General features: G+C 44.1%; 1 non-coding gene across 1 annotated transcript; it reads right to left on the bottom strand.

Moving 5' to 3' along the window:
* Positions 1-8,079: 8,079 nt before the first annotated feature.
* Positions 8,080-8,189, bottom strand: LOC117063092. Its single transcript, XR_004428720.1, has one exon. It is a non-coding gene; the product is annotated as a U6 spliceosomal RNA (small nuclear RNA).
* Positions 8,190-10,977: the final 2,788 nt, after the last annotated feature.

Below are 10,977 nucleotides of genomic sequence, written 5' to 3'. Positions count from 1 at the left end.
CTTTTTCATTTCTTTTTTTTTTTTAATTTTTTGAGACAGGGTCTCACTCTTATTGCCCAGGATGGAGTGCAGTGGTGCAATCATAGCTCACTGTAGACTCAACCTTCAGGGCTCAAAGCAATTCTCCCACCTCAGGCTACCACGTAGCTGAGTCTACAGGCACAGGCCATGACCCTCAGCTAATTTTTGTATTTTTTGTGGAGACGGGGTTTTGCCATGATGCCCAGGCCGGTCTCGAACTCCTGGGCTCAAGTCATCCTCTTGCCTCAGCCTGCCAAGTAGCTAGGATTACAGGCGCCCATCACCATGCCCAGCTAATTTTTGTATTTTTGGTAGAGGCGGGGTTTCACCATGTTGGCCAGGCTGGTCTCAAACTCCTGACCTCAAGTGATCTGGCTGCCTCAGTCTCCCAAAGTGCTGTCTTTTTGTTTTTTTGAGTCTGTTAGCCAGGCTGGAGTGCAGTGGGACGATCACAGTTTACTGTAGCCTCGACCTGCTGGGCTCAAGTAATCCTTCCTGTCTCAGCCAAGCACACACCACCACGCTGGGCTAATTGTGTTTTTTGTAGAGACAAGATTTCACCATATTGTCTAGGGTGATCTTAAATTCCTGAGCTCAATCCCGCCGCCTCCCACCTCGGCCTCCCAAAGTGCTAGGATTATAGGCGTGTGCCACCTCGCCAGAACATTTGTTTTCTTTTCTTTGGGATAAAAGTTCAGGAGGGGCCAGCGTGGTGGTTCACACCTGTAATCCCAGCACTTTGGGAGGCAGAGGTGGGCGGATCACTTGAGGTCAGGGGTTCAAGACCAGCCTGACCAACGTGGTGAAATCCTGTCTCTACTGAAAATACAAAAATTAGCTGGGCATGGTGGTGCATGTCTATAATCCCAGCTACTTGAGAGGCTGAGGCACTAAAATCGCTTGAAACCAGGAGGCGGAGATTGTAGTGAGCTGAGATTGTGCCATTGGACTTGAGCCTAGGAAGCCGCTCCAGACTCCATCTCAAAAAATATATATATATATATATATCCAGGAGGGCAGTTAGTTGCTGGGTCAAATAGTAGTTGCATGTTGTTATAGAAAAAATTGTTTGTCACAGGCTGACAAGAAATTGCATGGTGGCACACGCAGGTTGTTCCAGCTACTTGGGAGGCTGAGACAGGAGAATTACTTGACCCAGGGAGGCAGAGGTTGCAGTGAGCCGAGAACCCTCCACTTCACTCCAGCCTAGGCAACAGAGGGAGACTTAATCTCAAGAGAAAAAAAAAAAAAACAGCTTGTTTGGTGTGGTGGCTCATGCCTATAATCCTGGCATTTTTTTTTTTTTTTTAAAGACAGAGTCTTGCTCTGTCACCCAGGCTGGAGTGTGAGTGGCATGATCTCAGCTCACTGCAACCTCTGACTCCTGGGTTCAAGCAATTCTCCTGCCTCAGCCTCCCGAGTAGCTGGAACTACAGGTGCCTGCCACCACGTCCAGCTAATTTATTGTAGTTTTAGTAGAGACGGGGTTTCAACATGTTGTCCAGGCTGGTCTCGATCTCCTGACCTCGTGATCCAACCGCCTTGGCCTCCCAGAGTTCTGGGATTACAGGTGTGAGCCACTGCTCCTAGGCGAATCCTGGCATTTTGGGAGGCCAAGATGGGAGGATTGCTTGAGTTCAGGAATTGAAGACCAGCCTGGTCAAGATAGTGAGACCCCCATCTCTAATTAAAAAAAAATTTTTTTCAGACTTTTTTCCAGAGTAGTTGTATTATTTTACATACCCACCAGCAGTGTATGAATGATCTAGTTTCTCAAAATCCTTACCAGCATTTGGCAATGTCATTATATTTTATTTTGGCCACTCTAATAGATGTGTAGTGGTGTTCCACTGTGGTTTTAATTTGCATATGGTTAATGGCCAGTGGTGTTAGACATCTATTCATGTGCCTTCTTGCCTTCTGAATATTCTCTTTGATGAAATGTCTGTTTATATCTTGTGCCCATGTAATTGGTTTGTATTTTCACTGTTGAGTTTTGAGGGGTATTTTTTATGTATTTTAGATATTAGTCCTTTGTCTGATGTAACCTTTGCCAATAGTTCCCCCTACAGTCTGTAGCTTTTACTTATATTCTCTTAACAGCATCTTTTATGAAGCAATAAATATTTTAATTTTGATGAGGGCCAAGTTGTCAATTTTTCCATCATGCTTTTGGTGTTAAGTGTAAGAATCCCTTGTCTAGCCTGAGATTCCAAAGACTTTCTCTTATTTTTTTCTAAAAGTTTTATAGTTTTACATTTTATGTTTAAGTCTATGATTTATTTTTGTTAAATTTTGTAGAAGGTATGAAGTTTAGGTTGAGGTTCATTTTTTTTGCCTATGCATGTTCATTTGTTAAAAAGGCTATCCTTCCTCCATTGAATTGCTTTCATACTGTTGTCAAAAATCAATTTGCCACATTTGTGTGGGTCTATTTCTGGGTTCTCTATTCCTTCACCAATATCACTTATTTGATTACTGCAGCTAAATAGTAAGATTTAATGTTTGGTAGAGTGATTCTTTTCTGTTTCTTCTTTGTCAAGATTGTTGGAGCTATTCTAGGACCTGTGCCTTTCCATATAAGTGTTAGAATAAGCTTGTCTATGTCTGCAAGAAACCTTTTTAGGATTCTTATAGGAATTGCATAAAACCTACAGATACATTTTGGAGGGAATTAACATCTTTGTTATTTTGAGTCTTTGAATCCATGAACATGGTATGTCTCTCCATTTATTTAGGTCTTTCAGAATTTCTTTCATCAGCATTTTGTAATCTGTAGGATACAAATCCTGTCCTGTTTTATTTTATCTATTTATACACTTTTTTGGGACAGAGTCTCACTCTGTTGCCCAGGCTGGAGTTCAGTGGCATGATCTTGGCTCACTGCAGCTACTCTGCTTCCTGGGTTCAAGTGATTCTTCTGCCTCAGCCACCTAAGTAGCTGGGAATACAGGCATGTGCCACCACTCCCGGCTTATTTTTAGTAGAGATGGAGTTTTACCATGGCCAGACTGGTCTTGAACTCATGATCTCAAGTGATCCACACGTCTTGGCCTCCAAAAGAGCTGAGATTACAGGTGTGAGCCACTGAGCCCAGCCCTGTACATGTTTTATAAGTTTATACCTAACTATTTAATTTTCTTTGGAGTGATTGTACATAATATTGTGTTTTTTTTTTTTTTTTTTTTTTTTTTTTTTTTTTGAGACGGAGTCTCGCTCTGCCGCCCAGGCTGGAGTGCAGTGGCCGGGTCTCAGCTCACTGCAAGCTCCGCCTCCCGGTTTACGCCATTCTCCTGCCTCAGCCTCCCGAGCAGCTGGGACTACAGGCGCCCGCCACGTCGCCCGGCTAGTTTTTTTTGTATTTTTTAGTAGAGACGGGGTTTCACCATGTTAGCCAGGATGGTCTCGATCTCCTGACCTCGTGATCCGCCCGTCTCGGCCTCCCAAAGTGCTGGGATTACAGGCTTGAGCCACCGCGCCCGGCCAATATTGTGTTTTTAATTTCAGTTTCCACATGTTCATTATTAACATATAGAAATGCAATTGATTTTTCTGTGTTGGTTTTGTGTCTGTGACCTTGCTGTACCCATTTATTGGTTCTAGGAATTTCTTTGGCAGATTCCTTGGAATTTTCTAGATAGACAGTCATATCATCTGCAAATTGGGACAGTTTTATCTCCTTCCTTCCTTCCTTCCTTCCTTCCTTCCTTCCTCTTTTTCTCCTTTCTTTCTTTCTTTCTTCTTCTTTCTTTCTTTCTTTCTTTCTTTCTTTCTTTCTTTCTCTCTCTCTCTCTTTCTCTCTCTTTCTTTTCTTTTTTTTCTTATTGAACTTGCAGTACTATGTTGAATGAGAGTCGTGACAGGACATCCTATTTTAGCGGGAAAACATTCAGTCTTTCACCATTAAAAGTATGATGTTAGCTGTAAGTGTTTTTTTTTGTAAGCCTACATTCATTTTGGAAACAAATCTACCATGTTGACTTTTGATTAATCCATGTTCTGGAAAGGCCTCTATGATTTCCAGTTTATCTACTGTTCCTTTCGTAAGAGCAGGTACTTACCATAAATTCTGCCCTTAGGTCATACACATCCCTTCTGAACTACCCCTCCCATACGATATAAAAGTCCTGAGTCAGCCAGGCGTGGTGGCTCACCCTGTAATCTTAGCACTTTGGGAGGCCGAGGCTGGCAGATCACCTGAGGTCAGGGGTTTGAGCCCAGCTTGACCAATGTGGAGAAACCCCATCTCTACTAAAAATACAAAAAATTAGCTGGGTGTGGTGGCGCATGCCTGTAATCCCAGCTACTCAGAAGGCTGAGGCAGGAGAATTGCTTGAACCTGGCAGGCGGAGGTTGCGGTGAGCCGAGATCACCCCATTGCACTTCAGCCTGGGCAACAAGAGTGAACTCCATCTCAAAAAGAAAAAAAAAAGAAAAAAGGAAAATTAGCCAGGCGTGGTGGTGCATGCCTATGATCCCAGCTACTCAGGAGGCTGAGGCAGGAGAATTGCTTGAACCTGGGAGGCAGAAGTTGCAGTGAGCTGAGATCATGCCACTGCACTCTAGCCTGGGTGACAGAGCGAGACTCCGTCTCAGAAAAAAAAAAAAAATGCCCTGAGTCTTGTGAGTAAGGGTGCAGCATCCAATATCTTGTCATCGCTGCTACCCGAGACACAGACATAACTTCTGTTAGTAAGTCTCTACTAACGTTTTTTCCTAAGAAGCTGGATTTATCCACCTCTTTCTTCAGCCTCTCAGCTTCCTCAGACTTTGGGGCAGATTTACATAGATCTGTGGGCCATGGAACAATGCTCTTTCTCAAGTTGGGGAATTCCTTTCATTCCTGGTGTGCTGAGACTTTTTTATTTTATTTTATCTTATTTTATTTTGAGACAGGGTCTTTTTACTCTGTCACCTAGGCTGGAGTGCGGTGGTGTGATCATAGCTCACTGAACCTTCAATTTCCTAGGCTCAAGCAGTCCTCCTGCCTTAGCCTCTGGGGTAGCTGGAACATTTTGCTAAATCCTTTTTTTCAATTGATATGATTATATGATTTTTCTTTAGCTTATTGATGTGGTGGATTATACTGATTATTTTTTGAAATATTGAACCAGCCTTGCATATATAGAATAAATCCTACTTGGTTATGGTTATTTATACCATAAACAAACCATTACCATTTTCATACATTGTTTGATTAGACTTGCTAACATTTTGTTGAGGCTTTTTGTGCCTAAGTGATCTGTTATAATATATTGGTCTTTAATTTTTTTTCTTTTGCTGTCTTGGTACTTTGGCTCAAGCCTGTAATCCCAGCACTTTGGGAGGCTGAAGTGAGCGGATCATTTGAGGTCAGGAGTTCCTGACCAGCCTGGCCAACGAGGTGCAACCCCGTCTCTAGTACAACTACAAGTATCAGCTGGGAGTGGTGTCGGGCGCTTGTAGTCGCAACTACTTGGGAGGCTGAGGCAGGAGAATTGCTTGAATCCTGGAATGGGAGTTTGCAGTGAGCTGAGATCATACTGCTGCATTCCAGCCTGGGCTATGGAGCAAGATTCTATCTCAAATGAACAAATAAAAAACACAGAAAGAACATTTACTCCAAATTACATTGAAGAATATTCACCATTTTGGAAAACAAATATTCTAATACTAATAATGAGACCAAATCACATGCCTACTTTATATAATTGTTCCTGTTACATGATTAGATAGTAAGCCACGGCTGGGTTGAGGTGGTTCACGCCTGTAATCCCAGCACTTTTGGGAGGCCGAGGCAGGTGGATCACTTGAGGTCATGAGTTTGAGACCAGCCTGGCCAACATGGAGAAACTCCTTCTCCACTAAAAATACAAAAAATTAGCCTGTGTGGTGGCTCACGCCTGTAATCCTAGCTGCTCAGGAGGCTGAGGCAGGAGAATCAGCTGAACCCGGGAGACGGAGGCTGCGGTGAGCTGAAGTTATGCCACTGCACTCTAGCCTGAGTGACAGAGTGAGAATCTGTCTCAAAAAAGAGAGAGAAAAAAAAGATAGTAAGCTACTCTTTCATAGATTTACCCAGGTTCAGGGACATCAGAAATGATGTTTATAGCAAGCTCTTGGTCAAAATCAAAGTCAATTGGCTGATTCTGGCTTAACTCATTTTAGTATATGCCTAATGTATTTGTTTATTATGTAATATAAAATAATATACTGCAGTAATACCGTACTGCAGTAATATATTATATATCTGCAGTAGGGTATTATTAATATATTATCTTAGTCTGTTTTATATTGCTTATAACAGAACACCTGAAGGTGGGTAATTTATAAAGAAAGTGGTTTTTTTTTTTTTTTTTTTTTGAGATAGGATCTCACTCTGTCACCCAGGCTGGAGTGCAGTGGCACAATCTCGGTTCACTGCAACCTCTACCTCCCAGGCTCAAGTGATCCTCCCACCTCAGCCTCCCAAGTAGCTTGGATTACAGGCGTGCACCACCATGCCCGGCCAATTTTTGTATTTTTAGTAGAGACGTGTCGACCAGGCTGGTCTTGAACTCCTGACCTCAGGTGATCCACCCACCTGGGCCTCCCAAAGTGCTAGGATTACAGGCGTGAGCCATCGAGCCCAGTAAGTCATCGCCTTTTAAAGGTCCATCTCTTAATATTGCCACAATGGGGATTAAATTTCTTCTTTTTATTTTTATTTTTTTTTCTAAGATGGGATCTCACTATGTTGCCCAGGCTATTCTTAAACTCCTGAGGTCCAGCAGTCCTCCTGCTTTGGCTTCCCAAAATGCTGGGATAACAGGCCTGAGCTGCCATCTCTGGCAGGGATTAAATCCTAACACAAGTTTTGGAGGGGACAAATACCTTACAAAACATACATAAAATTTTTTTAAGTTAAAGCACAAGATAGAAGTTGTAACATTTTCTTCCTGTATTCCAGTGAACTTTCTTCTGTACATGGGGTGTGTGTGTACCCCTCCTTGTAGACCACTGACCTATAACACAGAGTTCAAAGTCGTTCCCCTGTTATAAACAGAGTCCTTGCCTCTCACCTCTCCCTGCCTTGAACCTTATACTCCCACAACATTGATTTTTTTTTTTTTTTTTTTTTGAGTTGGAGTCTCACTCTGTTGCCTAGGCTGGAGTTCAGTGGTGTGATCTCGGCTCACTGCAACCTCTGCCTCCTGGGTTCAAGCGATTCTTGTGTCTCAGCCTCCTGAGGAGCTGGGATTATAGGCACGTACCACCACACCTGGCTAATTTTTGTATTTTTAGTGGAGTAGGAGTGTTGCCATATTGACCAGGCTAGTCTCGAACTCCTGACCTCAAGTAATCCTCCCACTTCAGCCTCCCAAAGTGCTGGGATTACAGGCGTGAGCCACCATGCCAAGCCTGAATTTATTTATTTGTTTATTAGTTATTTTTATTTTTTGAGAAATGTCTCGTTCTGTCGCCCAGACTGGAGTTCGGTGGCACGATCTTGGCTCACTGCAACCTTTGCCTCCTGGGTTCAAGCAATTCTCCCTGCCTCATTCTCCCGAGTAGCTGGGATTACAGGTATGTGCCATCATGCCTGGCTAATTTTTGTATTTTTTAGTAGAGGTGGGGTTTCACCATGTTGGCCAGGCTGCTGTTAAACTCCTGGCCTCAAGTGATCCACCTGCCTTGGCCTCCCAAAGTGCTGGGAATACAGGTGTGAGCCACCGCGCCCAGGCCTGAATTTATTTTATTTTATTATTTATTTATTTTTGAGATGGAGTTTCGCTCTTGTTGCCCAGGCTGGAGTGCAGTGGCGCGATCTCAGCTCATTGCAACAACCTCTCCCTCCCGGGTTCAAGCCATTCTCCTGCCTCAGCCTCCGGAGTAGCTGAGATTACAGGCATGTGCCACCATGCCCCACTAATTTTGTATTTTTAGTAGAGACGGGGTTTCTCCATGTTGGTCAGGCTGGTCTCAAACTCCCGACCTCAGGTGATCCGCCCATCTCAGCCTCCCTAAGTGTTGGTATTACAGGTGTGAGCCACCGCACCTGGACTGAATTTATTTTTTTAAAAATATTTTTATTATTTGTTTGCTTTGGAATGCTTCACGAATTTACATGTCATCTTAGTGTAGGGGCCATGCTAATTTTCTCTGTATTGTTCCAATTTTAGTATATGTGCTGCTAAAGTCTCCTACACGTTGTGCTATTTCTTGCCTCTATGACTTTGCTCAGGCTGTTCCCTGCGCTAGCATGCCATTTCCTTTCAAGTCTGGCTAACTTGATTCATTGTTTTGTCTCATCTCAAACACATCACACTCTCTGGGAAGTTCCCTGACATTTCTTTTTTTTCTCCCTTGAGGTTAGGTTAGGTGTCCCTCCTCTTGGCTCCTAAGTTCCCAGTGTGTCATTCTATTCTTATGCCTATTAATTGTATTTAATTAAATTAATTATTTATTTATTTTGAGACAGAGTTTCACTCTTGTTGCCCAGGCTGGAGTGCAATGGCACCATCTTGGCTCACTGCAACCTCTGCCTCCCGGGTTAAAGTGATTCTCCTACCTCAGTCTCCCAAGTAGCTGGGATTACAGGCATGTGCCACCATGCCCAGCTTATTTTGTATTTTTAGTAGAGACAGGGTTTCTCCATGTGGGTCAGGCTGGTCTCGAACTCCTGACCTCAGTTGATCCTCCTGCCTCAGCCTCCCAAAGTGCTGGGATTACAGGTGTGAGCCACTGTGCCTGGCTATTAATTGTATTTTAATTGTCAGGGGGCAACCTGTGCTGATTTAACTTATGTTTCTACCACCCTGGAGGATTGGGGCTGAAAGAGAAATTAAGTCGGGGTATAGAAAAGTAGAAACAGTTGAGCCAGGTGCAGTGGCTCAGGCCTGTAATTCCAGCACTTTGGGAGGCCGAAGCGGGCGGTTTGCCTTGGCTCAGGAGTTCAAAATCAGCCTGGGCAACATGATGAAACCCCGTTTTTACTAAAATACAAAAAGATTAGCCAGGCATGGTGGCGTGCACCTATAGTCCCAGCTACTTGGGAGGCTGAGGCAGGATAATTGTTTGAACCTGGGAGGCAGAGGTTGCAGTGAGCCAAGATGCCAAGATTGTGCCTCTGCATTCCAGCCTGGGCAACAGAACGAGACTCCGTCTCAAAAAAAAAGGGAAAAGAACAGTAGAAAAAGTTGTATTTTTTGCACACTTGAGAGTTTTCAGACTGATGTTTGAAGCTACTATTCTTATTGACCTTGGCTCTTGGTACCTTACCCAGGTGCTAGGTTCAAAAGGGAGTTATATGAAAAGCACATATATATTCATCAGGTAGAGTGCTAGGAAATAGATGGCATTGCCACATGAAGATATTTAAGGAGAGTTTAAAAGGGGACTCTACGAAGCTATCGCTCTGAGGTTTACCTCCACAATGGATTGGGCAACACTCAAGACTTGTCATAGCAGGTTCGGTTTCCATTCCTAGGCCTGCAGAGGCCATGAGAGGAACTGGTTACAGGAACGCAGAGTCAGGGAAAGCTGTGTGGGCAAGGTCGCCTGACAGAGTATAGATGTTTGAAGTGACCCTGATAGGAAACAAATACCCTGACCTTGTTCTCTTGTTCTTCCATCTCCCACCAGCGGCCCCCACCTTTAACCGAACCCAACTCGAAGGCAGAGAGCAAGTCAGCCTGTTGCTGATGTAGTCCCAGGCACAGGGCATGGTGGGTAAGGTGGAGAGAACATCAAGTGGGCACACCAAAGACACCAGCACAACAGATAACCCTAAGCATCACAGTAGGTATCGAGTCAGACATGAGCAGGGTAGGAGAGCCCCCCTCCTCAAACCACCACTAGGAATGTCAGGCAGCCATCAGGTGACGGTCAGGTGGTTATTAAATGGTATCTCTAAAATAATAATTGGTCACAGCCAGAGCCAGGGAAAGGCAGTCTCTCAATAGATAAACACACCTGAAACTGGTGATCAGCAGCTTCCCAATGAGATCTCAGGAGTTGGACAAGTGGGCTCAAGCATGCTCATTAAGAGACAAAATGGGCCGGACGCGGTGGCTCAAGCCTGTAATCCTAGCACTTTCAGAGGCCGAGGTGGGCGGATCATAAGGTCAGGGGTTCAAGACCAGCCTGGCCAATATGGTGAAACCCCGTCTCTACTAAAAATACAAAAAAACATTAGCTGGGTGTGGTGGCGCTTCTACTTTAGTGTAATCCTAGCTACTCAGGAGGCTGAGGCAGGAGAATTGCTTGAACCCAGGAGGTGGAGGTTGCAGTGAGCCAAGATTGTGCCACTGCACTTGAGCCTGGGCAACAGAGCAAGACACTGTCTCAAAAAATAAATAAATAAATAATAAATACATTAAAATAAATACATAAGAGAGACAAAGTGGTGGAGTTTAACTGGTATATGACCTTCTATATGACCTTCCTCTAGGAATGGTAGACTGGTAAGGGAAGTATGTTAGCGGTGGAAAGCGTCGGAGTCACACAGCACTAAAATATGTTACCAGTGGCAAATCTGTACAGGTCTGCAGCAATCTCAGTTCTTGCTCCTTAGAAGAAAGAATGTAACTGAAGGGTAAAGGGCAGAAGGAGAGACTAAGGCAAGTTTTAGGGCAGGAGTGAAAGTTTATTACAAAGCTTTGGAGTAGGAAGGAAAGAAAGGAAAGTACACTTGGAAGAGGGCAGACAATTTGAAAGGCAAGTGTGTGGTTTGACCTTTTGACTTGAGGTTTTATATGCTGGCATACTTCTGGGGGCTTGCATCCCTTCTCCCCTGATTCTTCCCTTGGGGTGGGCTGTGCTTATGTGCAGCGGCCTGCTAGCACTTGGGAGGTGAGCACGCACGGTGTGTTTCTGGAGTCCTGCCCATGCTCACTTGAGGTGTCCTTCTCTTACCAGTCAAATGTCCCTAGAGGGTGGCCACGTATGTTAAACTCCGTCACTTTGCCTCTTAATGCTTGTGCTTGAGCCCACTTG

Source organism: Trachypithecus francoisi, unplaced genomic scaffold, assembly GCF_009764315.1.
Source record: "Trachypithecus francoisi isolate TF-2019V2 unplaced genomic scaffold, Tfra_2.0 Lachesis_group17, whole genome shotgun sequence".
In the NCBI taxonomy this organism is placed as follows: domain Eukaryota; kingdom Metazoa; phylum Chordata; class Mammalia; order Primates; family Cercopithecidae; genus Trachypithecus; species Trachypithecus francoisi.
Note: the sequence above shows the minus strand (reverse complement) of the source record. Positions and strands in the feature narration are given on the sequence as shown.